The sequence below is a fragment of the Lissotriton vulgaris genome, unplaced genomic scaffold (assembly GCF_964263255.1).
Source record: "Lissotriton vulgaris unplaced genomic scaffold, aLisVul1.2 SCAFFOLD_1211, whole genome shotgun sequence".
Lineage (NCBI taxonomy): Eukaryota > Metazoa > Chordata > Amphibia > Caudata > Salamandridae > Lissotriton > Lissotriton vulgaris.
Window position 1 is genome coordinate 144,641 of NW_028245045.1, and position 24,793 is coordinate 169,433.

At 43.4% G+C, this 24,793-nt stretch overlaps 1 protein-coding gene across 1 annotated transcript in view; it reads right to left on the reverse strand.

Moving 5' to 3' along the window:
• Window positions 1-24,793, reverse strand: part of LOC147666653 (uncharacterized) — a 158,608-nt gene that overhangs the window by 98,567 nt on the left and 35,248 nt on the right. The gene's annotated exons all lie outside the window — the stretch shown is intronic.

Consider the following 24,793-nt stretch of genomic DNA (forward strand, 5'->3'; position numbering starts at 1 on the left):
TCTCTGTTACCCTCAGCAATGGCTGTGGTCATTTTACGCACAGTGTCTGTCATCGTACCCATTTTGCTAGCCAATTGTGCCATGTTAATGTTAATTGCTCCCATGTGTCTCCCCTGCAGGCGCTGAACACGCAGCATCCGTGACTCAACCACACCGTAGCCGTGTGTCGGCTCTTCAGATCCCTCTGCAAGTCTTCCCAGGGGCCTGCCCCGCTGTCTGACTCGGACACGTGCTGGTGTTTGAGCTGGCGGAGTGACAATTGACTGTCAGGGAACATTTGTGGCTGCTGGCCTCTGCTCCGTCTCCATCACCTGCAGGGAGGGGACATTTGCCCTGCGGCTTGGTGGTGTTGTCCGGGATAGTGGTGGTGTTGTCCACGGTGGTGGTGGTGGTGTTTTCCGCGGTGGTGGTAGTGGTGATGGTGTTGGTGGTGTTGTGGGATGACGTTCCTGCGGAGTCTCTGCATCGGTCCCTGCCGGGGTTTCTGATATGATGAGGCGTCCACTGTCATCAGAGTCCAGGGGTGATGCATCTGTGTGTGAAACAGTGCATTGTTAATATTTTGTTTAAATGTATATTTTTTGCATACTTTCGACTACATAAATGACATATTTGGACAGACTATTGACCCTGTGCTGCTGGTCTAATTTCTTTGACATTGGGGATCATACATGCACACTTGGATGACATGACTACAACTCCCATGATGCAACACTTTGGTGAGGGTATATGCATTAGGCACTACTACCTGTGCACTGTGATTGGCCTGGGGGGATGGGCATGGGTAGACAGCACACTGCGTATCAGCACTTGCATGCATCTTACCTTGTTCTCCTGCCACAGCGCCGGAAGTGTCCAATTGGGTGACCCCCACGACTGCCTCAGGCTCAATGATACCCTCAACGAGGTCCTCAAGGGCTGTGTTGGGTGTGACATTGGATGTCCCCCCTCCTGTGCCAGCTGCATGCTTCACCCTTTCTGCGATCCTCTCCTTCGCCCTTTTCCTGAGGTCATACCACCTCTTTTTCAGGTCGCCTATGCTGCGGTGCATGACTCCAACAGCATTTACCCTCTCCTTGATGCGCAGCCAGATCTTGCGCTTCTCCGCCTCAGGCACCTTTAATGACAGCTTACCAAACAGCCTGTCATGCTTGTTGCTCACCCCCTCAATCAGAAGTTCAAGTTCTTTGACAGAAAACTTCCTCTTCCTCTTTCTGGGCGTGTCTTTGTTTTGGGGAGCATCCTTCTCCATCCTGGAATGCAGTGGCATTGCTGGTTTGTGGGATCAGTGCTTCTCTCCTCAGCTCCTGTGCTCTGCCTCCTCCTCTGAGCTCCTCAGGGCACTGAAGGAAGCATGGGCTGAAAGACTTCCTGGTTGTGATGTCATCAACCTGCTTCCAACGCAACCTTTTTTTACGAATTCGCTAATACCGAATTTGCAAATACCGATTCGGTATTTGCTAATTCGGTATTTGTTAATCTTTATTTTGGACTCTCGCTATCGTGGTTTTGGTATATTTTAACGATTTTTAGCGATTCAGTAATAAATACCGAATCTGTTGATGCATCGCGGAAAACGAGTCCTTATTTGCGATTCCTTATTTATCGCAAATAAGGACTCGTTTTACCGAATTTTGATGCATATGCCCATACATTGCTTTCCTTAAATTGCGATTGCATTTAAGGAATCCCAAATTGGGAAAGTTAAAAAATTTGCGATTTCGCTAATAGGAGTAGCAAATTACCATTAAGTTGAACTTCATGGTAATTTGCAAAAACTTTGAAAAATGCACTTTTAACTGCAGTACAAATCTTATTCAAGAGCAAACAATTTACCAATCTCCATTGGCAGGATTCTTTCCTGCTTCCAGTGCTGAGTCCTTTGTGATGTGATGATATTTATTTGGTGAGTGTTACTGATGGTGTCAGCACACAGATTATTTTGGACAAGTCAATAGCATTAGATGTGTTGACTACACGGCCCTACAACATCCTGGCTTAACTGGGCTTGCCCTTGACTGTATTCATTCTTTTCTAGCAAGACAACCTCAATTGGTGGCTTTTCAACCACTTACCTCCTACTTTGTGCCTCTGTATTTAGGACCCCACCTTGGGTTCGCCCTCAGCCACCACGTTCGTAAGCCCTTTTCTGTTTCCTAGGAGATTTAAATGCTTCTTTTACTCTTTATTTATGTGTGTAACCTGATGGCGTAACAGATCATAGCAGAAGATGTGGTCAACAGGAAGTGATCTACCTACTTTTGAACTGATTAGCTTAAGTTAAATGTGGCGTGGGTAGCACTAATCTTCCCCGGGGTAGGAAAGCACATCTGAGGTCTTCGCCTGTGGCTCAGCTGCATGGCAGTGTTTTACCTCAAAGTCAAAGGGAATTTCCCTTTACTAACTTTATGGAGAAATGATTTTGTATCCTAAATAACATTTAACTATGACACAAACACATTATTTAAAAAGAATTTTTTGCCACCAACTAAAATGTAACGTTTATACGTTTTCTTTATTAAAAAATCTTTATCCTCACTTGACAGGGTATTATCCTTAACATAAGGAACCCAAAGACAAATTAAAATTTCAGAGAAACCATTTTTTTCTGAAAAACAATTAATGGTTAAAATAAATGAGCTTAGTGTTTTACCTCAACCAGATGTTTAATTATCTTGGGTTTCTCCTGAACATTGGACTGACCCTGTTTGCAGAGGTGCATATCTAGGTTAAGAAATGTTTATATCCAAATTGCTAAGGAAGATCTCCTTTTGTATGCTCAATTATTTCAAGTAGCATATATGAAACTTTTTTTCTCTACAAAGATTGATTGTGGCAATGTCCAATATTTGGGCTGTGAAACAGTGAAGGTTTTGGATCCTACGTCTGCCCAGCCCGGATCTCAACAACAGAGAAAACAGAACAAGGTGGCTGGACAGGAAAAATTAATATCACAACTAACAGACACGCAGTCAATATGTACTACGTGACCACGGGATTTATGACCCATAGGACTATGGACTGGTTGTACCTTTGCTTTTTGCACGAAATTTTGCACTGTATATAAATGCAATTGATTTTTGATTACTGAATTATTTCATTGTTTGTTGGTGTGTCATTCTTATTTGTTCTTATTTGTTCTGCTCCATTCATTTTGTAAGTACTGTACATTTGTAAACTTGTATATTTGTAGATATTGCACTCATGAATTCACTGTCGTGACAGTCTTTGGTTTGTCTCTGTGTTCTTGAAATTTTGATAAACTGAGTAAAAAAGAAAATAAATTTGTTTTGGGTCATAAATCCTGTGGTCACGTAGTACATATTGACTGCGTGTCTGTTAGTTGTGATATTAATTTTTCCTGTCCAGCCAATATTTGGGCTGGCCATCATATTCCAGATCTGTTCCATCAAATCCAGACTACACAGGTTGCCTTCCCTCTCGACTTTGAAAGACAGATCACCTGTGACTAGCTCTGAAAGGTCCGCACTGTTTTTTCTTTGAATAGAGGGACAGATTTAAGACTCTTTGCATTGTGTATCAAGACAACTATAATATAGTGCCTTTGATTCTTGCAGTACATTTAAGTTTTTAATCTCACGATACAACTCTGTGTCCAAAGCTCTCGTCTCTCGGGTTAATCTTCAGCCCAGAATTCCACCAAATTAGCAAAGGGGTTTGTTCATTTTGGCAGAAAGCATCTCTGTTCATCTAAGACAGCCCCACAACTTACCAAGAGGCAATCAAAGGCTTAACGTTTTTTTTTTTTATCCCCTTCGATGCTCATGGCGGAACGGTTCCGTCATGAGCGTCGGTTGACCTGTGGTCATGACGGAACCGGTACGTCATGGTTCCATAAGCCCAATGGAACGTTCAGCACAGCGCACGAATTTGCGCCGCGCTGATGAGGTTAATCAGTGAAGCTCTTCAGCTTGCCATGGTTTCACCTGTGTCAAGGAAGTAGCTTCAACGAGCACCGAAGGGCGGTTGTGTACTACACAACCCACACAACAAAACAGCCTGTGAAAGCTGTCCACTAGGCATACTGCTTTTCTCCAACAAATGCAGAAAGCACTGCCTTGAATCAAAAAAGGCCATCTCCCTGAAAAAAAACATTTCTTCTCCTTAACCTTTATCTTCCACTGCTGGCGGTATTTCTGGATGCTAGGCTTGATAACATGCATATATTTAGAGATGTCAATTTAGCTGCTTGAGAGACCCAGACATCTTTGATTGCATACCTAATGCATAAGGTGTGTCTAATATACCTTGGAGATTACCGATAAAATACTGCTTTTGTGTTAACTCAGTACATCCGAAGCAAAACTAGACACTGCAAGATACGTGATAAGTTTTTCATCAATGCAAGATTATGAGAAAAGGTCTGTCATTGTCAAAGGGTACTCTGTTTATTAGTAAACCAAAAGTTCTCTGCACGATTACCTAATATAGAACGCACATCAAACACTCTCACGCAAAGGCGAAACAAACCTTCAAGTAAATATATGGATAACAAATATTAGCAAAATACGTGTTACCCATTCTATTATGCTTCTGGGCCTGATGACGTATGGGAGAATGACCTCTTGTGAAATGTGTTTACTCAACACATATTTCCTTGCAGTGTGCATATAACTTTAATTGATATCACTGACCTCCTCCTGGAAGAAGTGAAGATAATGTTAGAGGGTTTATTTGTCTTGGTATTAATGTTAAACCAAGTCCAATGTCTCAAAAAGCCCCTCTTCATGTGGTTACGGTACCAGTGCACAGGTCATGCATTGCCTGAAGGGTAATAGTTGTGTGTTGGCATCCACGTGAACTTTAGTCAATAATTTTATAACTTTTTAGTAATGAAGGCCACATTCCAAATTCTAGACACGCTGGCAAAGATATCGCAAATTCACTGGTCACATTGCTCCTCTATTAACATCATTACTAAGCTCCTGCATGCAATCAATATTCCTATTGGTGCAATGTGTGAAGAAATATATGGAAAGCTCAGCCTAATTGGTGTACGTTTCTGTATAAATGAATGGTGTTTAAGGCCAAGAAAAAGGGTAGAGTAGCGCCCATGCAAAAATGTCACACAGAAAGTTGAAACTTTGTGGGAGTTTAAAAACCCCTTCGCATAGTATTTGCTATCCTGGACCCCCATGGGAAGGCCTGCAAAGGAGCGAAGTGTCTTTTCGGAGTGGGACAAGGACATGAAAAAGTGCTGCATTTCAAAGAAGTGTGGGGGAGGAGGTTTATTCAGAGACATTTTTTTTACCTGTGAAGAAAAACAAGCTGTCTGCCTGCTGACAATCCACAATCTTACGCCTGAAAATGTGTAATTCGGCTACTTCCTGCCTATTCATCTGGTGAATTATGAATAGCAATGCAAGATTAAGATTATGTCAAACATACACTTATGTATTCACCCCTCGACTTACTTTTGCATTTGTGAATCGGGCCATTAATATACTGTACATTTTCCCTGCGAAATGAAAATTCGCAAATGAGTGTGTTGCCTTCCAAGTACTGTCTATGAGTTCTATAATTTTTTTATCAATGTGTTTATTGTTGGTACTTTATATATCGCGGACATAGCCCAAATACTTTAGAATGCTACGAATACAAAAACTGAGTTAGAAGTGAGAAATTAAACATCCAGGTTAAGCTCAAGATAAAGCACAAAGGGGAAGGGTATTATCAAAATATTACAAAATAACAAGGGTACATACACAAATGTACAAAGAGTAGGTAATGGTAATAAAACAACATATCAGAGAGGCATATTAGATAGAGATGTATTTCACTTTAGTGAAATGCACAGTGACCATGTTGCACTTCTGCTCCTGTAATGCATTATGGTAGATGCAGTTCATACATTTAATTTCACTCACATTTCATTTGCTTTGGCAAGCATATAGTTGTTCAGCCAATGCTGTAAGTCTCCTTACATATATGTTTCAGGAAGCTTGGCACTCCTTGGAAAGAGGTACTCGTTTACTTCAGTGTCACTTAATGGTTTTAAGATGCTGAGGTCAAATATGACACAAAGCAGATGTACACGCTAGTGAAGTAGACAATTGATTCTCTCCTTATGAGGAGTGGGTTAAACATTTCACAGATATGGAACGCACAATGGATTGGCTGACCAGGAACCTGATTGATAATACAAGTGAAACATGAGTAAAATTAACTTTTTAAAATATTAGATAAAGATGTATGTCATGGACTATGGAAAGGCACTTTACTTGGGTCTTCCAGAATAACTTTTAGGAGACTCCAAGTGGTGCAGAATGCGGCAGCCAGAATGATTCTTACCCTTGCTGCTAGAACTCACATGATCCCACATCTAAAATCGCTCCACCGGCTCCCTATAAAAACAAGCATTTGCAATGCAATAGGTCCCGCATTAGGAAAGTGTGAGCTATTGGTATTGTAAATGACACATTTTTTAAATATGTGTTGGCTTTGAAAATATATAAATTAATAGCATTGTTATTCTCAAAGCCAATAGCTTACACTTTCCTAATACGAGTCCTATTGGCTATGGCAATGGTTATTGGTAGCAAGCAAGGACAGTGCTGTTGTGGTGCTGAGTGATGATGTGGTTGGGCTGAGCGATGTGTTGGTGTATTAGAGAGATGTGGTGGTGTATTAGAGTGATGTGGTGGTGTATTAGAGTGATGTGGTGGTGTCCCTAGTGGAGAAGTGTGGCTCACCGGTTAGAGGAGGCAGTCCCTGATGCAGAGGTCAGACCTGGGACCAGGGTTCAATCCCCGACGCGGCTGGGCCTTGAGCTCAAAATGTCCACGGACTCGATAATTCTCACCTCGATGCCTACTCGAATCGTGGGTTCACACTCTGCAACTCGGGCAATAGCTTGCTTAATCTCCACTACGACCCCACCGCGATGGGATGCCTGGTCTTCACCTTGGGGATGCCCAGTAGGGGTAATCTTGCAGGGAAAGGCCAGGACGGGTTCCCAAAGCAAGCACCTTGAGACCTTACGGTGAAAGGTGCTATATAAGAACGTATGATTTATTTATTTATGTGGTGGTGTCCCCAAGTGATGTGGTGGTGTCCCTGAGTGATGTGGTGGTGTTCCTGAGTGATGTGGTGGTGTCCCCGAGTGATGTTGTGGTGTCCCTGAGTGATGTGGTGGTGTTCCTGAGGTGTTCCTGAGTGATGTGGTGGTGTCCCTGAGTGATGTGGTGGTATCCCTGAGTGATGTGGTGGTGTTCCTGAGTGATGTGGTGGTGTTCCTGAGTGATGTGGTGGTGTCCCTGAGTGATGTGGGGGTGTCCCAGAGTGATGTGGTGGTGTCCCTCAGTGATGTGGTGGTGTTTCTGAATGATGTTGTCATGTCCCTGAGTGATGTGGTGGTGTCCCTGAGTGATGTGGTGGTGCCCATGAGTGGTGCCCGGGGGTGATGTGGTGGTGTCCCAGAGTGATGTGGTGGTACCCTTGAGTGATGTGGTGGTGTCCCTGAGTGATGTGGTGGTGCCCCTGAGTGATGTGGTGGTGTCCCGGAGTGATGTGGTGGTGTCCCTGAGTAATTTGGTGGTATCTGTGAGTGATGTGGTGGTGTCCCTGAGTGATGTGGTGGTGCCCCTGAGTGATGTGGTGGTGCCCCTGAGTCATGTGGTGGTGCCCCTGAGTGATGTGGTGGTGCCCCTGAGTGATGTGGTGGTGTCCCTGAGTGATGTGGAGGTGCCCCTGAGTGATGTGGTGGTGTCCCTGAGTGATGTGGTGGTGTCCCTGAGTGATGTGGTGCTGCAGCACAGAGACTGAAGCTAAGAACACACAGGGTTGAGTGCTACAAAGCGCGTTCAGTTTATCAAAGCACAGAATGATGGAGCCGGGAAAAAGCAAGGGGAAACAGGAAAACATAGGGAGAGTGTATAATGATAGAGGCAGCGAGGGCTTGAGCTTGGACAGCAATCAAGTACGGGGTCGAGAAGGCACTGAATGGGAGAACACGGAAAACACCCAAGGCCAAGGAAGGAAGATGCAAGCACACAAGCAAAACAAGCTCTCTGCATTGCTGTGGCGGGGAGGCAGAGGAGCGGGAGCGCATTCCTTTGAAGTCTGATGCGGGGGCGGGGGAGCGGCAGCCTTTGAAGTCTGATTGGGGGGGAGCGGCAGCCTTTGAAGTCTGATGCGAGACAAATGGTGGTGTGTGACGTGGCTGGCATTGTGCATGCGCATAGATCACAAGAACTGTGTCTAATCCGTCGTTTTGGTAGACTGTTCTTTTCCCCTTACTATAATCTCGCCGGAGCAATGAGCAAGCGCATTTGCTCAGGCGAGACCTAAAAAAGGGATTCTCTTTAACACAATGATACTGGCTCATAAAACCCTTCATGAGAATGTAGCAGTGCACTTGAGGCCCTCCCAAGAACCTACAGTCAACGTATGGCTTCTTAGCCAAAGTTCCCAAAATACGCCGGAGCAGAATTGGAGGCAGATCCTTTTTCCTACCTTGGCTCGTTGGCATGGAACAAGCGGCCCTTGGAGCTTCGGTCCATCTCTAAGCTATCTGTCTTTAAGAGAAAATTAAAGACCTGGCTCTTTCAACATGATGGAAGGGACGTTCAGTAAAAGCTCGGCATGCAAACTTACAAATTAGCGCTAGAACACTCCTTGGAGTAACGTGTGCTTTACAAATGCCTTTTCATTCAATCATCATTGAAAAATACATTAAGTAAAGCACAAATTAAGAAAGTAGGACATTAAAACGAGAGAGGAGTAAGTAAGGGATGAGAAAGGAAAGAAATAGTCATAAACAAATTGAGAATGTAAAGAGTGACAGTCGATATATTCTGGTTTTGTGTGAACCACAGCACCTTTACCACAACTTGCACCAAAATATAAAGAACTATTTTATGACGTTGTGGGACATAGTACTGGATTTCTTTACAAAAGGAGTGAGAGACGTGACATACAACAAAACTTTAAGACGTTATAAATACTTCCACCACATGATCCCTTTTAGACGAAGAGGGGGGGTTTGATGAACGTTACTAATTGCAATTCCACAATAGTTGTGCCTATGAGTTGGGTTAGGAAGTAGTCTCTATTTAATGTACCTCAGAGGGTACATAATGAGTCTCGGTTGTTGGGGGTAGAGGGAGAGGGTTGCACTGTCACTTGTTACCTCACACAGGGCCTCATTTATTATATGTTAACGTCTGGCAGCACATCAAACCTTACTGCTGCGCTGCTGTGTGTCAAAATAAAAGGGCAGGAATTCAATGTATATAAAAGATTTGGCGCATTCCTGTCATTCTGCCCTGTGCCTGTGCACAAAGAGCAGCCATGTGCCAATGCAGACACCCTTGTATCATGTTGCAAGGGTGCCTGAGTTGAGGACATGATTGTTTTTGTGCAGGAAGGGACTCCTTCCTGCACAAAAAACATAATTGATAGCATTTTCCTCTTTATATGTGTGCTCAAGAATGCAGCATACATAGAAAGAGGATAAAGTGTTGAGACATAAAAGTATTTCCCCCCAAACAGAGGGGGCCCCTAATATTGGATAAAGGTAGAGACGCAGGGGAAGGAATACAAACTAATAATGCAGAAAGTCTCTACCTGTATTAGTCAAACAGGCGCTTAAAGTCACCATTAGATAAACTCCAAAGAAGCTGGCCTACCAACAGAGACTCGGATCAGCATATAAGGCCTTTTGTGGACCATATAAAAGGTATTATTCCATCTGTTCATCTCTATTGTCTAAGTTTGAACACCAATCAGATGATACTTTTTATCATGAAAAAAGATCTCTGTACACAAAAACAGTTTGATTTATGTAACAACTGTCATGACAACTGTGGTCCACTCTATTAAACATTGCCTTTATCGCTGCTAGTATGACTGGATCCCTGAGTTTCAGGACGGATGAGAATGTTTGTTTATGAGTTTGTTGGTATGAATGTTTGAAATAATGGTTTGTCGAGATGTTATCTGGAAATGTGTCAAATTTCATGGATGTTGTGTAAAAACACCCACAGCAACACCTATGGATCGCCCCTTCCGCACAGAGTAATGTGTGAAAGGGGTCCATATTTACAAGACTATGAAAAGCCATGCTGAATGACTTTATGTGGCCTTCTAAATATGGGCAAGTCCATTGCGCTGCCGGTGCATCAAAAAAAGTGATGCACTGGCGGAGCAATGGGCTTGTAAATGAAGGCCACAGTTTGGCTTTATGTGGACAGAACAGCCACCACAAGGCAGCCATGTTTGCTGACTGATATAAACTGAACTGTTGGACGGTAGTTCATAAATTATATTTCTCCCGCCATGAGCTCCCCCTGCTCAGAATCATTTACCTGCTTTAAGTGAGCACTGAATAATTCCCAGACACAGGATGCTGTTCGCTTTTAAACAGGACTTCTGGTTTCAACAGGCAATCCTTGCCGCTAGCAGAAAAAGTCAGGAAACCTTGGTTGCTTTCGTTAAGAGAGGAATTGCCTGATTTTCACCTTCTTTGGGTGATGTAATTAGCATTGCCCCCCCACTAATGGATACTTCATTCTGCATATGTACTAAGTCATTCAGCTAAGCTGCATCAACAATTTGCTCATATTCCGAGGCACCACAAGTAATATCAAAGAACAGAAATGTCTCCCAACTGGTCTAAATCATACCAGAACAATGAACATTTTCCACACCTCAGTAGTAGGAACTTTAAAAGGATTAGCGAATCCATAAAAAGATTCCAGGAGAGCTGAACACTGTGTCATTCATAAAGGGGAAACAATAGCTGTTTATGATGCTTCCTATAATAAAAAGCATTAAGAATAGTAGAATAGGCAGACCAATAAGAACTAGGGATACTTCCTATCCTATGGTCTGGAGGCTCATTTGTGTTGTCCTTTGGGAAATTGTTAAGGCACACACCAGTCATTGGCAAAGGGAGCTGTTGGAACTGCAGCACCTTTTAAATAGGCTTCTAAAGCAGGGAGGCTATTTTCTGTGCTAGTCGCAAATTCCTGGAATGTGATCCCTGTGGAACGTCAGGGTTATCAACTTCAGGACACTGGTGCCTCGTGTTTTTTAAGGGTTCTACTCTGGTCATCCGTGCCAGCAGGTCCTACTTTGGGCATGTGTGCTACACAAGTGTTCCTAGTTTTCAACAGCAACCCCTTGTAAACTGGGTTTAGAGGAAAGAAGCACAAATCTCTCATATAGGAAGATGTCAAATGTCAAATGTCAAATGTCAGATGCTTTTATATAGCGCACTTATCACCACAAGAGGTCTCAAGGCGCTTCAAGATCCCACTGGAGTGTCAGAGTATGGAAAACAATCCTATAAAAGCTGATTTCAAAAGGCTGATCATTCTAATGAATTCCACCCTGCTGTCATTCTACCCATCATAGGCACTCAGTCTGACAGGAGATGTGGTGATCCGGATATTACTGCCACAATCCTGTGTGAGGTCTGCCTACACTTTTCAGTTTGGTGTCTCTGGGGTGGATTATATAACTCACTGCAAAGCTTATCTGTTCACAGAAGAATGGAGCAGTATGCTGTGCTTCTGGCTAACTATTTTATGGCAAATGATCTGAACAACAGTTTTTGCCATTTCATAGAAAGACCTGGCCAGTGCCTTGACCATTACCCCCATGAATGTGTGGACGTGCCTGGAACACACTACCCGTACCACAATACAATCATGTGAAAAAGTATATCATTCTTTATCAACATCTCAATTATGGCCAAAAGTGTCACAGCCATTTCACTCATTCTGCGGTAAAGACACCATTGTAATTCTCTTCCACTTTTCTAAGAAATGGCACTCATCCTGGAATATCTAGGGTCCTGTGGTCTCCAAAATACCAACTAAAATGACTCCAGAACAGTATCCTGCATAAAGTATGATCAACTATTCTCATTGACTCCCTCAATGATAAAACAATCCTGGCAAGGACTCTTAAATCATCACTCAAGACCATTTTTAGATGTTAATGGTGAGGACCTCGGACCGCCACATTATGACCTTGGCGGTCGTGCCACCCTGGAACCGCTGACTCCACCGTTACCTGGCGGTGGCGCGGAGGTCTTGAGGCAGTAAAATGCTTGGCAGGACCGCCGCGATTCCGCTAAGTATATTACGACTTTCCTCACTGCCACTGATTTCATGGAGTTCTTTCCTCCATGAAAACAGCGGCAGTGAGGAAAGAAAGAGGGCCCCCAAATGCCTCACTCCATGTGGATGCACACAGGGGAGCACCACATGTGCCCCCTGTGTTCATGCACCATCAGGTCAAGCACTTCATGAACTTAACAGTCCATGCAGTATTAAACTTTCATAGGCACTGCTGTGAGAACGCCAAAGGAACCGCCCGCTAGTGACTAAAAAAGTGATATTATGGTGGGCACTTGTAACGCGGGTTTGGCAGTGATGTTGTAAATTAACAGCGATTAGATTAAGCATTAGCAGAAGACATCCTGTATTTAGAGATTATCTTGTCCATTTATGGAATCCATATTGTATTTCTGGCAGCCATTTTGCTTGCCATGTGCTCACCATGTGCTCTGTCCTACCTTCCTGTTAACTGCTCTTGAAATCTGCCTCGAGCGAGATATATTTATCCTCCTTTGCTTTGCACATGCATAGTAGAGCTTACAGCTGTTCCTAACTAGTAACTGTCAAGATGTGTCCACCAGAATTAGCTTACTGTCAGTCCTTCCCACTTGTTGCTAGCACACACTCTGTATGACCTTATAAGTATTTGAAACCAACACTCTTTGTCTTGTACAGCCTTCATTCCAGCTCCTGTGTGGGTATAAAAGGACCAAGATCCTTCTAGTCAGCGTGCTACTTCATACACTACCGAAGGGTGTTGTATGGTTGTGGTTCCACCTCGAGAGGTTTAATAAATACTTTGTTTTCTATTCCAGTTTCTGTGCCAACTTCTTACTATTGGTCTGAGGACTCTGAGCAAAGAAGGGCGAATCCCTTGCACTGGCAAGCCTTGCTGAGGCTTGCTACGACAAATTGGCGCTCTAGCGCTGTGCTCATCGGCGATCGGATGCCCGAAGGACTGGTCAAGGCGAAGGATTGGCATCCACGGCGTTTTTCCTTTCTTTCTAATCTGACCATCCAGGTGGTGCCTGTCCTCGACTGAGATCTCTTCTGTTGATTCGCCGAGCAGTGACCGTTTGGTCGATTTGAGAACTTGGCAGTAGGAACCTGGACACCATTTGATTGTTAAGAGCCGTTTTACGGCACTTGTAAGTTTGAAGCCTTGGATTGGTAAGGTAGTTTAGAAAAGCTTACTGTGGCATTTGTATATGGAATTGGCCAAATATTGAACTTGTCCTATGATTATGAAAATATATCTGTTGCAATACACATAGGCAGGTAATGAGGAGATTTTTCTCTACTTCTAAGAATATTTGAACGGCGCAAAGTACGAAGAGTACTTTAAGCGCTACTTTGATTATAATACTGCATATTTTGCACTATTTTTGGCATGCCTGTTTCCAGCACAATTCGTAAGATGTGTTGCTTTTGTAGTGGTACCAGTTTTAAACTCGATGAAAGACAAACGACCCCCCCCGGAGGGGACGCCTAGTAGGGATACGTATATTAAATATGGTATTTCGTCCATAATGTACAGCACATTGTGGAATAAATACACCCGCAAGGATCCTGAGTTGCGTTGGCCTATGCATGGGTCATTTGATTTGCGAAAGATTCATTATGTGGAGCAACGGATGTTCAAGCGAAAGGCTAGGAAAGGCCGGAGCGGGGACCCTTCCAAATTAGATCATCTTTGAATCAAGAACTACTTTCTACGAAAGGACATTCGAGACTCTTCTCAAGATTTCTCCCTTGTGACTAAGGAGTAGTCACCCTGCATCAGCGGGCACCATCTAAGAACTCTGCGGTTTGCTGCAAGTCCTTCCTCAAGGATCCGACGGCCCAGCTCGACGAGAACCGGCTTCCCTGGCACCTCTGACCTCTACCCACGTCATCAGCTCAGCTGTGATCTGTGGGTGCGACGAGACCTCGAGGGACCGGCCATCATCAAAACCTGCACGCTTTCTTAACCAGCACGACCATCAAAGCCATTCTCTGGTGAGTGCTCTGGGGTCCGAGAAGCCCCGACCCTGAGCCGCTCCAGCACCGAAGTGCAGTCTCCCAGCATCTCCACGATCTGCGTGGGGCCCTTCTGCTCGCTGCTCAGCACGTTGTCTGGTCACTAGCCGCTGGCTTGTGCCCTTCCTTGACGACAACCGACAAACAACACTGCTGGTCTGGTTGCTCCAGATCGGCCCTTGCTCCCTTTTCCGAGAGGAGCACCCCGGACCCTCCTGGTCCATTCAAGACGCCATCTTAGGCCTACCACGTGGCCCTGAGATCTGCCAAGGCTTGTTGCCCCAATCCTGGGCCCAGCGACGCCGACAGCATCATCCTTCGTGGGACAGCTCGCACCTCCATCCTGGTCGCCGACAACGCCTCCTGGTCCGTGAGACTGCAGAGCCTAGCGTCGCCCACTCACCTGGTCGAGGTGACGGCCAACCGGTGCCCTCCTGGTACCCTCTGACTACTGGCTAGTAGTACGAACTTGGTCCCCTCTGCTTTCAGGTGTCATCGATCTCTGATCCAGGCTTGGATCTCTACGAACTATTCATCACTGGTCGCCGGCCAGCAACTCCTTTTCTTCCGGCTCCTGGCTCGTCAGCGAAGACCCCCGACGCCTGTAAGACTTGTGCAGCCGCAGCCCTCGTGGCTAGGTAACTTCGGCATTTCGGTGCCTGCATAGCCTCCTTACTCTAGGGTCCTGAGTCCCTCGCTTCTGACTTGCCTTATCGGGTCCGCCCGAGACCACTAAACTTTCCGTGTCCTCGGACACTTGTTTTAATTGTGCACTTGAAGTATTTTCCTAAGAGATTTGGTTTGTGCTTAGTACCCTGTCCTCATAAAGAGTACAGGGCTGTTGTGAATCTTAATAAATATCCTGTTTATTTTCATAACACTTGTGTGGTGTCCTTTCACTTGGTGTTCAAGGGATACATGTGTGGTAAACAGCTGGCTTAACACGCCCTCTCGAGTCTTTAGCCTTAGACTGCTCGTATCCACGCTACTAGGATAGCTGGTCTATAGATTGACTTACAACCAATCATCATAAGGGTCGTTTGGAACGATACATAGCGGTCGCTAGAATAGCGAACGCTGCATATCGGGCCAACTTCTCACACATGGGTCATTTGATTTGCGAAAGATTCATTATGTGGAGCAACGGATGTTCAAGCGAAAGGCTAGGCAAGACATGTTTGATTGTGTGCGAAAGTGGGAGAAAGAAGTGCGTGAGCGAATGAAGCGTGAACAGGCCTTGATTGAAAAAGAACAGCGTAAAAGTGTGCATGCAAAAGCATTAGAAATAAAAGATAAAGAGATTAAAGAAATTAAAGAAAGGGAAGATAGGGAGCGTCAGTTACAGGTAAATGGCCAATACGCTATTTGTAGGCCTCTTTATCCTATCCTTAATAAACCTCAAGATGATTTCTTGTTATTAGAGCGTTCTCCACCTCCGTATATTTTTCCTTCTGCTCCTGCTGAGTCAGATGAGGACTCTCCTACAGATCAGGATAAAGCCAGAGACACTTGCCCGATGTTAACTGCCGAACGTTCCTCTGAGATTAGATCTTCAGCGCGAAAAGCCAATCGTGGTACTCTCACTGCTTCTGAACTTCTAGATACTATTAAGAATTGGTCGGAAAAGGAACAGAACTATTTTACTGAGATATTGGCTGTAGAAGTTGTTGAGTGATTTAGTAAACATTCGGTGGAAATAGAGCCAGCTGATATAGCAGCTGATTGTAAGCAATTACGTGAAGGTTCTTTTGTCTTTTCCCAGGTGGCTGACACGATCAGATGCCTGGTTAAACTACGTGATGAAGCAGTCCATTTTGCGGGAGGAGAAAAAGGCAGCAGAAGCAGCTTCACAAACATCTCGAGTCAACATGGCACGAGCTCTGACGCTCAAAACAGATAAGAATGTTGTAAATATGAAACCCTAGCGGGAAGCAGCACCTTTATATGTTCCTCCTAAAGGAGCAGGTACGAGTGATGATGAGACTTCTGCCGACGCAAAAGGGTTCTTTATTTCTAATTGGGTTTATACTCCTTGGAATAGAGCTGATGACATGGTTCTTAAAAATGCATTGCCTGATCCGTGAAAGAATCAGACAGCCTTTTATGAAGAAATTGAGGGTGCCATTAGTTCTTGTACTATGACTTTATCTGACATTGATTTGTTTTTTGGGTTAATATTACCGCCTGATATGTGGAGAACTGTGCTTAAAGTCGATGATTGTGCGGTAGTTGGGGCATTGTGGTCAGATATAGAACAAGTAGATAAAGATAGTAGACCTGCACAAAAACCTTGTCAGCTAGTTTTAGATCTTCCAGCAGCTATCTTGGTTAAATTAAAGACAATTATTCCCCCTAAAAAGATAGATTGGACTATGTTAGCGTCTTGTAAGCAAAAGATAGATGAATCATTTTCAGACTTCTTCACACGCTTTGAAGAAGCATTCCATGATTTTAGTGGTCAGACATTGACAGATGACATGGGTAGGCATCTCTTTGTCGATAAATATGTCACAAACCTTTTGCCAGAAATAGCTAGTCGCCTAAAGGCGAGTGAAAGTTCATGGACTACCTCCGCTCTGGTTTCTCTCTTAACTATCTGGCCACAGTTCCTAAGTTCAAGAAGGCTTGCACCGGTGGCCGGCGCTTCTCTGTCAAAGCCTCCGCAGGATGGAACTCACTTCCTCGCAATTTGCGTCTGGAACCTTGTCACGCCCTCTTCCGAAAAAAACTAAAAACCTTCCTGTTCCCCAAATAGTTCCCCCGGTCTCCCTCTCTTGGTTCTCACAAATTTACAGCGCGGGGATGCCTACGGGTCACCAGGCGCTCTATAAATCGCAAAATAAATAAATAAATAAACTATGGCTCAGTATTATGAACGACAAGAAGTTAAAGGTAAAGAGGATAAAAAATCTAAAGAGTTAAAAACAAAGGTTATGATGGCTCAAGCTTATGGCCCACCCTCTAGAGGTAATAATAGAGGTGGACATGGATCTTATGGTTCATCTTTTCCTCCCTATCCTCGTGTAGATTTGTCTATTGATCAGTGTGCATATTCTAGACAATTCAGACATTGGATTTCTAATTGTCCAGTAATACGTGCTCAGCAGGGTTTACGTGGTCGGGGACAAGTGAGAAATCGGTCAGGATTTTCAGGACCTAGAGGAAATAGAAATGATCGTGCTAGGTTTGATGCTAATACACGTGGACAAGAGGGGGCTAATACTTTTGACAGACGGAATCAATATCAAATGTCCGCCTATGAGCCGTCTAATTTGCAAGATTCTGCTTATGCATAGGATTGCCTAGGATGGTTTAAGGAATCAGTTGAAGTTCCAGTAGATCAGAAGGGTCCCTATGTTACAGCACATGTTTTGGGATTTACTGATCAGTTTCTGGTTGATTGGGAGCTACTCGTAGCACCTTGTCTAAACATTTGATTCCAAGGGCTCCCCTGTCTGGCTTAACTATTACATCAATAGGTTTCGATGGAACTTCATCCCTTAGCCCATTGTCACAGCCACTTCCACTTCATGTTGATAAGTTTACTGCTCCATGTCCGTTTTTGCTTTCTCCAAATACACCAGACAATATTGTGGGTCTTGACATGCTCAAATATTTCTGGGCCACAATACGATGTTCTCGGGAAGGAGTACAGGTTATTTTAAATGACAACCACCCCATGATTGAGAGATCCTGTATTGTTAAAGAGGACATTGCCCTAGCTTCACTCCCTAGTACTCTGTGGGCTACTTTAGATACTGATGTAGGACAAATGGTTATTCTGCCAGTACATATTAGTGTCAAGGAGGGTGCTATACTGCAGAGATTGCCTCAGTATAACATTTCTCGAGAAGGAGAAGAACCACTTACACGTATTTTACAAGACCTGATTGGAGTGGGGGTGGTGGAAGAAGTTCCTTATAATTTCTGCAATAGTCCGATTCTTCCCATTCTGAAAAAAGAAACTGACATTAAAATGTATAGATTTATCATTGATTTGAGAGAAGTCAACAAGATTGTAGTACCACAGTACCCTGTAGTGTCTGACATAACAACATTGCTTACCTTGGTCCCTCCAACAGCAACTACATTTTCAGTAGTGAATTTGAAGAACGCTTTCTTCTCGATTCCTATTCATCCAGTTAGCCGATATTTGTTCGGTTTTACTTTGAATAATCGATCAGACAGATTTTGTAGAGTTCCTCAAGGCTATACTGAGTCCTAGTATTTATAGTCAAGCCTTAAAACGACAATTTGATTCCTTTACTTTGACTGAAGGAGTAGCCCTCATATAATATGTCGATGACATATTGTTGGCAGCCGATACACCTGAGCAGTGTGAACAATGTACTTTGTCCTTACTTTCTTTCCTTGCCGCACACAACCATAAAGTATCACAGAAGAAATTACAATATTGTAGACCGAAGGTGACCTACTTAGGACCCCTTCTGTCTAAGAAGGGCAGTGCATTGACATCAGATCGCATTCAAACAATTCTAGACACTCCAGTACCTTCCTCACAGAAAGATGTCCGTGCATTTGTTGGTTTAACTTCATTTTGTATGCAATGGATATTGGGTTTTTCACACATTGTTTAACCATTGCTAGCACTTTTGACTAAGAAAACTCAGATTCCTCTTCCTTGGACAGATGAATGTCAGAATGCCTTCCGCCAGTTGAAACAAGCTCTTTGCTCTGCACTAGTGTTAGGCACACCAGGTTACACGAAGGCCTTTACACTTTATGTACACAAGAAAGATGGATGTGCATTGTCAATTTTAGTACAGTCACACGGTGACAAGCAGTGTTCCTGTGCATATTTTTCTGCAGTACTTGATCATGTTGCTCGTGCGTTGCCTGGATGTTTTCGTTCAGTTGTAGCGACAGCTGTGTCCATACGTCAGAGTGAAGGGATAGTTTTGTCACACAAACTGTTGGTACTAGTACCCCATGCAATAGATGCCCTTTTGAATCAGACTAGAATGCAACATCTAACTAGTGCTCGCCTGACAGGATACGAATTGACACTGTTAGCACCTCATATTACATTGAAGAAGTGTGCAACATTAAACCCAGCCACTTTGATGCCATATCATGTGACTCAATCTCAATCAAAGGAGCCTCATGATTGTATAATCCTTACTGAGGAACAGACAAAGGGTCGCATAGACTTGCAAGATACGCCCCTGACAGATGTAGATGGGGAACTGTGGGTTGATGGGTCCTGTTTAGAGTTACCGGATGGCACAACCTCAGCTGCATATGCAATCACCACTCTTGAGACAGTAATGGAAACAGCTTGCATACCACAGAAGTCGTCTCAAGCAGCTGAACTAATAGCGTTGACACTAGCGCGTGAGCTTAGTACTGATTTATGGGTGAACATTTACACGGATAGCCGCTTTGCTTTTGGAGTGGTTCATGATTTTGGCCTACTCTGGAAGGAAAGAGGCCTTCTTACATCCCATGGGATGCAGATAATGCACGGAGAATTAGTACATAATCTTTTGACTGCACTTACATATCCGAGAAAATTGCCATTATGAAGTGTAGCGCACACAAGAAGATCACTGACAAGATAGGACAAGGACATGCCTTTGCAGATCGTGTAGCTTGTGAGACTGCAATACAGCGAAACACCACATCTATGTACGTAGTAAAATCACAAGCTGAGCGTTGGAATGATGCTAGAGAGGAAGTATTGGATATACAGAGATCTGCCTCTGTGCAAGAACTTGAGCAGTGGTACAAAGAAGGAATGTTAGACGATGATGGTTGTTGGCGTAACAAAGAAATGAATAAATGTAAGTTACCTGCAGCCTATTTGCAACCTATGGTTCAAATGGCACATGGGCTGGCACATGTTGGAGCTCTAGCAATAACGAAACTTGCCATTATGAAGTGTAGCGCACACAAGAAGATCACTGACAAGATAGGACAAGGACATGCCTTTGCAGATCGTGTAGCTCGTGAGACTGCAATACAGCGAAACACCACATCTATGTACGTAGTAAAATCACAAGCTGAGCGTTGGAATGATGCTAGAGAGGAAGTATTGGATATACAGAGATCTGCCTCTGTGCAAGAACTTGAGCAGTGGTCCAAAGAAGGAATGTTAGACGATGATGGTTGTTGGCGTAACAAAGAAATGAATAAATGTAAGTTACCTGCAGCCTATTTGCAACCTATGGTTCAAATGGCACATGGGCTGGCACATGTTGGAGCTCTAGCAATAACGAAACTACTTACAAAGTTTGGGAGCATCCTGAGATTGCCAGCACAGCTAAAAGAGTAGCACAGTCCTCTTTGATCTGTTGGCAGTACAATCCTGGAAAAGGGACACAAAATCCTACAGGAGGGTTTGCTACACCAACTGCACCTTTTGAAGTTTTACAGATGGATTACATCCAACTTGAACGCTGTAACAATCTAAAGTATGTCCTAGTGGTGGTATGTGCCTTCAGTAAATGGATAGAGGCATACCCTAAGAAGGATAATACAGCACTCACTACAGCCAATCTACTTTTAAAGGAGTTTTTCCCATGGTATGTTGTTTGTAAACTTTTGTGGAGTGACAACAGACCACATTTTATTAGGCAAGTTGTTGATTATGTCATGAAAGGATTAGAGATCAAACAGAAGTTCCATGCAGTCTTCCACCCACAATCAGCAGGATCAGTGGAGAGGTAGCGAAAATTCTGTCTTCCACATCCTTAAAGTGGCCAGATGCGTTACCTCTTGCATTGCTGTCCATAAGATCGGTACCACACTCACGATCTGGGCTCACACCTTATGAGGTGGTATTTGGAAGACCAATTAATATTTGGCGGGTTCCTAAGCCGCGCCCCATACCTGCTGTACCTTGTGTTCTGTTGAATAATTATTTGGCACAATTAACTGAGAGTTTGACCTCTATTCATCAACAGGTTTGAGAAGCTCTTCCAGACAGATCTGCAGGTGAGACCCGTGACCTCCGTCCCGATGAACAGGTGATGATCAAAGCCTTCGACAGATCGAACAGCTTGGAACTGAGCTGGCGAGGTCCGGAGCAGGTGCTGTTGGCTACAAGGACAGCGGTTCAAGTAACGGACAGAAATAATTGGCTCCATACCACGCACTGCAAGCGTGTATCACCCGCCTTGGTGGTACCTGCTGTGCTGACTGATCATCAAGAGATTCTGGAGACGGAGAAAGGTCAAGCTATCTCACCTGACGAATCTGCGGAAGTCTTCCCGGACCACACGATTCCTGGAGCATCGCAATACGATTTGAGACCAAGAATAGAATCTGCAATTTTGAAAAAGACAGGTTGAGCTACCGCCCTGGGCTAGCGGAAACGGAATGCCGATATGACAAGGAGGGGGATCAGCCCTGCGTAGTGTAGTGACACCCGTCTTGATCTTCGGTGAAGAAATCAGCGGCTGCCCACAGGATAAGAGCTCCAACGATTGTTTCAACGAGTTTGCAGAAATATTAAATTATCACTGTTGCTAAAATGCTCAACAAGCGAATAATTTGTGCTGTAGGGTTTGTTGTTGCTTTGGTGGTTATTGCGATAATTACCTGGTTTGTTGAGAATGTGGCTCCTGCTTGACACTTTTTGTTGCCACTACGCCGGTTCCAGTGGAACACAACTATTTTACGCTTCCCTATCATGAACAGAAGCATCGACAATCCTACCTAAATAACACCTTTATCCAGATGTTGCATCATACACATAATGCCACGAATACCAACAATTCTTGGGTGTGTGAGATGATACCTGCACACCAAAAGAAAGGAGGAATGCCTTTAATTCCTCTACCGTTTTCCCATAATGGTTCATGTCAAGCTTGGTATGCCCTTTTGTTTGCTTATGGAAAACCTTCAGTAGGTGGAATAATTTTTCAATTAAATAAAAAATGTTACCAAGATAAAGACGGTTACCCTCAAGCTAAAGGGACTAAATGGGAATGGGGTGAATACCAACCGGACAATATTTCGACACCATATGTCTTCACAAATGTGAGGAATATGAAGAACATTGGAGCCTTTGTGATTTCTGTAACCAGAGCAAAAGCAGATATATGTATTGGCAGTGTTGGGAGAATTCCCGTAGGACGAAGTGAATGTATTTCTGTACTGAACATTGAGGACATAAATAATAGTAGTTTTATATTGTCGCACAACACCTATTTTGTGTGCGGTAATAAAGTATATTACCAATTACCTGTTGGTTGGTCAGGGGTATGTTATGTATCTTTTTTGTTACCACCTGTGTTTTTAGCACCTGCATCATATCATCTTGACCTGAAACTGCACAATAATATTTCTAAGAATAGATATAAACGGACAACAAGTACTGATGAGATTGATCAGACAGACACCGCTCTGCAACAATATGTTGATTTCAATTTGGGTTTGTTTTTCTTTGTGGGTGCTGCATTGAATAGCAGAAAAATCAGACGATTGACTCGTGTAGTGGAAGCTGTCACCAATCAGACAGCTATGGCACTTGGGAACATTACAGAAGAACTGCTATTGCAAGAATTGTTGCACTCCAAAACTGAATGGTGCTTTTTTTTATTTATTTATGCAGAAACACATGAGTCGGTTGGTACAGAAACACAAAAGCAAAAACAGCAAAAAGGAAGACAATTTTGTCGAACAAGTACATCTTCAACTCTTGGCATTATGAAGCATGCAATACAAAAATGTGAATGAACAGAATTGTATAGGAGAACAGAAATAGGAAAAAAAAACTGTTGCTAAGTATACTTTTCATGGAGGCAATCTTAATTAAATCCAACAAGAAATTATAAATAATCTAGATAAATCCCCCCAATTACATCTCCAGATAATTTGTAACTAACCCCCAAATCTGTTCCCCGATCTTCTTTCTGCGGGAGCTCTTTAAGGCATAGAGACTATGCTCCATATTGTGTATCGAAAAAAACCGAGACTGCCAAGCTTCAAAAGCGGATGGTTCTTGTTGCAACCATGCAGATGCAATACATAACCTGTACACTGCAGTTACTAAAAAGATAAGTTTAACATGTTTCTTCGGGATGCTAGTACTCACTGTGCCCATTTCAACACCCAATAATATCTGTGTTGCTGATAATTGTATCTGACTACCCACAATTGCCGAGACACATTTTTCTATCTGAGACAACAAGGGAGCTAACACAGTACATGTACAGAAGATGTGAACATCATCTGCTGAGGTGAACCCACACCGAAAGCATTTACCTATTGCATCTCCCGACCATTTGGACACCTTATCTGGGGTATAATATAGATTATAGATTGATTTGAAATGTTGAGCCACCAACTTTGCCGACAAGAATAAATCTTTGGCCATAACTAATGAAGTTTCTATTTGAATGTCCTGTCTGCCTAGTTTAGCACACCATTTACTGTTCTGTTGCTCTAGATCATTTTCTTTAGTGTCTAACAAATGTTTATATAATGATCCAATCCTTACCCCTTTCATAATGTCTTCAATCAGAGAATTCGGTTCTCTTTTGATCGCAAATTATTGTTTGAACAACTCTTTATTGAACACATGAAGGAGTGGATTGTATCTTTTTTTCAACATTAATCGGGGGAGTAGTAATGTAGGGTGTGTGTGGCATTGTTTTAAGGCTGCTTTTCATGGGGAGGTATTGAGTTGGGGTTTGTATAATCAAAAAAAAACAAGCGGTAGAAATAAAGGCATTGTATCAAGAGTTGATCACGGCCGAAGAGGCGCTTATGGTAGGGATACAGGCAGGGATTAATATTGATGCAGAGCTCAAGGAAGTAGCGCGTCTGAAGGCAAGAATAAATCTGAGGTGGTCTCAGGAAGCAGCTAAAAAATTTTTCGCTAAAAGACAAAGTCATTATGAATATGGCGAGGCAAGTGGAAGATGCCTCGCCCAAAGATTAAGAGCAAAAGCGGCAGCCCAGCGGATCGATGCGATACTAGATTATAAAGGCGACCCTGTTAAAGACGAACAGGGCATTTTGGAGATATTCAGGCAGTTTTACGAGTTATTATATAAGGGGAATGTGTATAATGATGGTAATTCTGCATTTTTGATTAGCCAACATTGTCTGAAAGACCTTTCGGAAGATGACAGGGTAATGTTAGATGCGCCTATCACTCTGGAGGAATTAGAATCAGCGGTAAACGGACTGGCGCTGGGCAAGGCTGCTGGCCCAGATAAATTACCCTTAGAAATATATAAAATGTTTTTCGCGCTCCTAAAAAAGGATCTCCTGGCAACGATGCTTGCAGCACAGAAAGGCTCTGCCCCCAAAACTTGGCAAGAAGCGACTATAGTGGTATTTCATAAAAAGGGCAAGCCACTTAATCTACCAGGATCATATCGCCCTATATCGCTCCTAAATGTAGATGGTAAAATATACTCGAAGATTTTAGCGAATAGGCTTTCTGGGGTTATTTCCGGTCTTGTTTCAAAAATACAGCATAGGTTTATTCCTCAACGTAGTACTACTAATCATGTTAGAAGAGTGATAACACTACTTGATTATGCTAAGGTAACCAGGGACCCCTTCTGTTTAATTTTATTGGACGCCGAGAAGGCTTTCGACCGTGTGGCTTGGTCTTTTTTGTGGGATAACTTGAAGAGTCGAGGTTTCAGCCCTGAATTTATCAAATCAGTACAGGTTTTGTATCAGCAACCGGTAGCCCGGATCAG